Here is a 7552-nt window from a genome sequence, read left to right on the forward strand (position 1 = left end):
CTGGCCAAATAGAATCTAGCACATTGGTTAACCTGGCGCCGCAGTCAACTCATGTGCTTGGATCGGATCGAGCTATTGAGTATTGGGCCTGCATACTCGCTCATCCGTATCCTTTGTGTACCGCCCCATGGCCCCGTCCTTAGAGTTAATGACTAATAGGCTTAACTCTTGTTTGTCTGCACCACAGTTCCCGTTCGTTCCGTGCCGTAGCCGGATACGTATTGCACACTAGTAGACACCGTAATCTGACGTATCTAACACACCACTATTGTAACTCGTCGTCGAAGGACCTTTCAAGTGCCTGATGGCCAGGGGAGCTCTTACACGGCACGGATACACAGTGATGCTCGCCCATCAAAGTGTACAACGATCGAGTTTGCTTAAGTGTCTGGGTACCTACACACCAGACACGATGCGATGGCCACGGATCCACACAAGGCACATCACATGCAGAAAGCTTTACCAGATTCTGACACATACCACACACATGCAACTCGTCGTCGAAGGGGCGTTCAAAGTGCCTTACGGCTAGGGGAGATCTAGCTCGGCACGGAGACACAGTGATGGTCGCCCATCAAAGTGTACAACGATCGAGTTTGCTTTCCGCGCAAGCGTTCTAAGTGTCTGGGTATCTAAGCACCAGACACAATGCAATGGCCACGGATCCACACAAGGCACATCACATGCAGAAAGCTTCACCAGATTCTGACACATACCACACTCTTGTAACTCGTCGTCGAAGGGGCGTTCAAAGTGCCTTACGGCTAGGGGGGATCTAGCACGGCACGGAGACACAGTGATGGTCACCCATCAAAGTGTACAACGATCGAGTTTGCTTTCCGCGCAAGCGTTCTAAGTGTCTGGGTATCTAAGCACCAGACACAATGCAATGGCCACGGATCCACACAAGGCACATCACATGCAGAAAGCTTCACCAGATTCTGACACATACCACACACATGCAACTCGTCGTCGAAGGGGCGTTCAAGTGCCTTACGGCTAGGGGAGATCTAGCTCGGCACGGGGACACAGTGATGGTCACCCATCAAAGTGTACAACGAACGAGTTGGCTTTCAACAAATTCTGACACATAGCAAGCGAGCGACCGAGCTACACCGAAGGCAGCCCATGGTTGGTCACTCGCGGACGATCATCAGTAATGATCCTTCCGCAGGTTCACCTACGGAAACCTTGTTACGACTTTTACTTCCTCTAAATCATCAAGTTCGGTCAACTTCAGCCATGCCAGCTGCAGCTCACGAAGGAACCGCGGAAGGTAAGCCTCCAGAAACCTCACTAAATAATCCATCGGTAGTAGCGACGGGCGGTGTGTACAAAGGGCAGGGACGTAATCAGCACTAGCTAATGACTAGTGCTTACTAGAAATTCCAGGTTCATGGGGACCGTTGCAGTCCCCAATCCCGACTAGATGGGCATTTTAGTGATTTCCCGTTCCTCTCGGAATGGGGGCGCCTATTGGCGAGAACACGCTGCGACCCACATTGTAGCACGCGTGCAGCCCAGAACATCTAAGGGCATCACGGACCTGTTATCGCTCATTCTCAGCTTGCTAAACACAAGTTGTCCCGCTAAGCAGGGCAAACGTAGCCGACGACCGCCCGTGAAGGCGCCGCCCGGCTGTAACGTCAGGTGCGCCCGGAGGCGCACTGCTGACAGCGTTCTAGTTAGCATGTTTGAGTCACGTTCGTTATCGGAATTAACCAGACAAATCATTCCACGAACTAAGAACGGCCATGCACCACTACCCTTAAATTTGAGAAAGAGCTATCAATCTGTCTTACCTCGATAAGTTTGGACCTGGTAAATTTTCCCGTGTTGAGTCAAATTAAGCCGCAAGCTCCACTTCTTGTGGTGCCCTTCCGTCAATTCCTTTAAGTTTCAACTTTGCAACCATACTTCCCCCGGAACCCGATTTTGGTTTCCCGGAAGCGACTGAGAGCACCGAATAGGGGTAGCGTCTCCCAATTGCTAATTGGCATCGTTTACGGTTAGAACTAGGGCGGTATCTAATCGCCTTCGATCCTCTAACTTTCGTTCTTGATTAAAGAAAGCATCCATGGCAAACGCTTTCGCTTCAGTTGGTCCTACGACGGTCTACGAATTTCACCTCTCGCGCCGTAATACCAATGCCCCCAACTACTTCTGTTAATCATTACCTCTAGGTTTCTGACAAACCAACGAAATCGTATAAACCGAGGTCATATTCCATTATTCCATGCAAGATTATTCTCGGCCAACGCCAACCCCACGGGGGGGCCGGACGCTTTGTCTTAGCCTGCTTTGAGCACTCTAATTTGTTCAAGGTAAATGTGAGTATCTTGAGCACCATGAGGAGCCCGTGCCGGAGTTAACCGGTAGCACGGTACTCGTTCACAGAGTAACGCCCAAGTACACCATTGTGAGTCGCAGCCGTGAGCGCGCGCACGAACGGCCCCGGCGTGTAACCGGGCGCCCGTGGCGGTCACGTGTCTGGACGGGCAATCAACTTCGAACGTTTTAACCGCAACAACTTTAATATACGCTAGTGGAGCTGGAATTACCGCGGCTGCTGGCACCAGACTTGCCCTCCACTTGATCCTTGTTGAAGGATTTATACTCAACTCATTCCAATTATGGACCATCGTTAGAGAGGTCCATATTGTTATTTCTCGTCACTACCTCCCCGTACTGGGATTGGGTAATTTACGCGCCTGCTGCCTTCCTTGGATGTGGTAGCCATTTCTCAGGCTCCCTCTCCGGAATCGAACCCTGATTCCCCGTTACCCGTCGCAACCATGGTAGTCCTCTACACTACCATCAATAGTTGATAGGGCAGACATTTGAAAGATCTGTCGTCAGTCGACAAGCGACCATACGATCTGCGTCCTTATCCAGACTTCAACTCAAGCCGCCCGGAGGCGATTGGTTTAACTAATAAGTGCACCAGTTCAGCTACCCGCGAGGGCAACAGTCCCGGCATGTTGCATGTATTAGCTCTGGATTTTCCACAGTTATCCAAGTAACTAGTGGTAGGATGATCTTGTGAATTATAGCTGTTATACTGAGCCTTATGCGGTTTCACATTCATTTATGTTTGTACTTAGACATGCATGGCTTAACCTTTGAGACAAGCGTATATTACTGGTAGGATCAACCAGAATTCGTTCCACTACAGACACACACTCGCTTAGTGGGAAATAAATTTCCACACAACTCTCTCTCTCTAGAACCATATGGAATGGCTCTTTGGTGTTGGGTAAGGCACCAATTTGTTGGGGTGTAACGGTCACCACCAACTTTAAGTTTGTTAGGGCACAACGGAAACCACTAACTAAACTTTAGGAAACTAAATTTCCTCACACATTATCTCTCACCATATTAGCACTAGGTGCTATCCACGATTGTACAACGTTTCAACTCTTGAATCGACCGTAGGGCCGCGGAATTGCTTCCGGGCCCCTATTCTCGCTATTAATTGTTCATCTCTTTCAATACATCGAGTTCGTTCCATTGGGTAGTTCGCATGGCGAACGTTTTGATGCAGCCCCCTGGGGGACCACGGCACTTTACACCGGGTATGGTGTATGCGCAACCTACAGATAACAATAAACCCCTTATGCGTGTGTAAACCGATGTTGGGCTGCTCAACATCTTTCATGGTTACATCACTTGCACCAGAACCCACGGTGCCGATTTGGTAATATGTTGTACATTTACTCTCAAGATGTACGCTTCGGCCCCTTATTCAGGGGCTCAAGCTATTACCAGCAAGAACAATCCTCATCCAGACTTGAACTCGAAACACCCGGAGGCGAACGGTTTAACTAATAAGTGCACCAGTCTTGAATCCATGCGTCGGTGGAAACAATGCCGGCGTGTTGCATGTATTAGCTCTGAACTTAGCGAGTGATTGCCTTGCAGCTGTCATACTGAGCGTAGAGCGTGATTATCGCTCACTTGAACCATGTTGAATGGCTCTTTGGTGTAGGGTAAGGCACCAATTTGTTGGGGCACAACGAAACCACCAACTTAAGACTTGCTTATAGGCATTTCAACGTTTTCAACTCTTAAATCGACCGTGTTTCATTATCATCTCTTCTTCTTATTAAATGCATCGAGTTCGTTCCATTGGGTAGTTCGCGTGGCGAACGGTTTGATGCAGCCCCCCGGGGGGGACCACGGCACTTTACACCGGGCATGGTGTATGCGCAACCTACAGATCACCAATATATTTGTGATCGATAATGCACACTTCTTACACGACTGACCAGTCGACAGCGCTGCCTTCCTATTATGCGTGTGTAAACCGATGTTGGGCTGCTCAACATCTTTCACGGTTACATCACTTGCACCCGAACCCATGGTGCCGATTTGGTAATATGTTGTACATGGTCTCAAGATGTACGCTTCGACCCCTTATTCAGGGGCTCAAGCTATTACCAGCAAGATCAATCCTCATCCAGACTTGAACTCGAAACACCCGGAGGCGAACGGTTTAACTAATAAGTGCACCAGTCTTGAATCCATGCGTCGGTGGAAACAATGCCGGCATGTTGCATGTATTAGCTCTGAACATAGCGAGTGATTGCCTTGTAGCTGTCGAACTGAGCGTAGAATGTGATTATCGCTCACTTGAAAGGGTCAAGCCCTTTCGAGTCGTCCGGTTTTTACGCCAGACGACTCGGTTCACCATCTTTCGGGATACAAGTTGACTAAGTGGTACCACTACACTTATCAACTTTCGATTTGGTAATCCTCATCCAGCTTCCTTTCTGGAGGTCCCGAGGATTACCAATTGGGCTGTCATACTGAGCTCATATATTGCAGATCGATAATGCACACTTCTTACACGACTGACCAGTCGACAGCGCTGCCTTCCTATTATGCGTGTGTAAACCGATGTTGGGCTGCTCAACATCTTTCACGGTTACATCACTTGCACCAGAACCCACGGTGCCGATTTGGTAATATGTTGTACATTTACTCTCAAGATGTACGCTTCGGCCCCTTATTCAGGGGCTCAAGCTATTACCAGCAAGAACAATCCTCATCCAGACTTGAACTCGAAACACCCGGAGGCGAACGGTTTAACTAATAAGTGCACCAGTCTTGAATCCATGCGTCGGTGGAAACAATGCCGGCGTGTTGCATGTATTAGCTCTGAACTTAGCGAGTGATTGCCTTGCAGCTGTCGAACTGAGCGTAGAGCGTGATTATCGCTCACTTGAACCATGTTGAATGGCTCTTTGGTGTAGGGTAAGGCACCAATTTGTTGGGGCGTAACGGTCACCACCAACTTAAGACTTGCTTATAGGCATTTCAACGTTTTCAACTCTTAAATCGACCGTGTTTCATTATCATCTCTTCTTCTTATTAAATGCATCGAGTTCGTTCCATTGGGTAGTTCGCGTGGCGAACGGTTTGATGCAGCCCCCCGGGGGGGACCACGGCACTTTACACCGGGCATGGTGTATGCGCAACCTACAGATCACCAATATATTTGTGATCGATAATGCACACTTCTTACACGACTGACCAGTCGACAGCGCTGCCTTCCTATTATGCGTGTGTAAACCGATGTTGGGCTGCTCAACATCTTTCACGGTTACATCACTTGCACCAGAACCCACGGTGCCGATTTGGTAATATGTTGTACATTTACTCTCAAGATGTACGCTTCGGCCCCTTATTCAGGGGCTCAAGCTATTACCAGCAAGAACAATCCTCATCCAGACTTGAACTCGAAACACCCGGAGGCGAACGGTTTAACTAATAAGTGCACCAGTCTTGAATCCATGCGTCGGTGGAAACAATGCCGGCGTGTTGCATGTATTAGCTCTGAACTTAGCGAGTGATTGCCTTGCAGCTGTCGAACTGAGCGTAGAGCGTGATTATCGCTCACTTGAACCATGTTGAATGGCTCTTTGGTGTAGGGTAAGGCACCAATTTGTTGGGGCGTAACGGTCACCACCAACTTAAGACTTGCTTATAGGCATTTCAACGTTTTCAACTCTTAAATCGACCGTGTTTCATTATCATCTCTTCTTCTTATTAAATGCATCGAGTTCGTTCCATTGGGTAGTTCGCGTGGCGAACGGTTTGATGCAGCCCCCCGGGGGGGACCACGGCACTTTACACCGGGCATGGTGTATGCGCAACCTACAGATCACCAATATATTTGTGATCGATAATGCACACTTCTTACACGACTGACCAGTCGACAGCGCTGCCTTCCTATTATGCGTGTGTAAACCGATGTTGGGCTGCTCAACATCTTTCACGGTTACATCACTTGCACCCGAACCCATGGTGCCGATTTGGTAATATGTTGTACATGGTCTCAAGATGTACGCTTCGACCCCTTATTCAGGGGCTCAAGCTATTACCAGCAAGAACAATCCTCATCCAGACTTGAACTCGAAACACCCGGAGGCGAACGGTTTAACTAATAAGTGCACCAGTCTTGAATCCATGCGTCGGTGGAAACAATGCCGGCATGTTGCATGTATTAGCTCTGAACATAGCGAGTGATTGCCTTGTAGCTGTCGAACTGAGCGTAGAATGTGATTATCGCTCACTTGAAAGGGTCAAGCCCTTTCGAGTCGTCCGGTTTTTACGCCAGACGACTCGGTTCACCATCTTTCGGGAAGGGACCGTCTCGGTCGCAAGCTGCTCCGGTCCCCAAACAACCTGCGACAAATGATAGGAAATGCCGACATCAATACGTGTTCAGTTTGGTTTATCGCTCATAGGTCTTTTTGACCATCGATCCCTGATTATAACTCTCAATTAAACAGTCAGGAGAGTAAGGCATGCCCATCGATATCTCATCGACAGGCGATACCGCAAGAACGGCCAACGACACATCAGGTGATCGATTATTGCTACGACTTTTGCTTAATCGTTTCCACTCCTTAGAGAAAGAAACCCCCGGGGACCGTCTCGGTCGCAAGCTGCTCCGGTCCCTAAACAACCTGCGACAAATGATAGGAAATGCCGACATCAATATGTGTTCAGTTTGGTTTATCGCTCATTGGTCTGTTTGACCATCGATCCCTGATTAAACTCTCAGTAATCCAGTCGGGAGAGTAAGGCATGCCCATCGATATCTCATCGACAGGCGATACCGCTTGAACGGCCAACGACACATCAGAGGATCGTATCTTGCTACAACTTTTGCTTAATCGTTTCTTCTCCTTGGAGAAAGAAACCCCCGGGGACCGTCTCGGTCGCAAGCTGCTCCGGTCCCTAAACAACCTGCGACAAATGATAGGAAATGCCGACATCAATACGTGTTCAGTTTGGTTTATCGCTCATTGGTCTTGTTTGACCATCGATCCCTGATTAATACTCTCAATTAGAAGGTCGGTAGAGTAAGGCATGCCCATCGATATCTCATCGACAGGCGATACCGCATGAACGGCCAACGACACATCAGAGGATCGTATCTTGCTACAACTCTTGCTTAATAGTTTCCACTCCTTGGAGAAAGAAACCCCCGGGGACCGTCTCGGCCGCAAGTTGCTCCGGTCCCTAAACAACCTGCGGCATC

This window comes from Anopheles funestus (genome assembly GCF_943734845.2).
Source record: "Anopheles funestus chromosome X unlocalized genomic scaffold, idAnoFuneDA-416_04 X_unloc_63, whole genome shotgun sequence".
NCBI lineage: Eukaryota > Metazoa > Arthropoda > Insecta > Diptera > Culicidae > Anopheles > Anopheles funestus.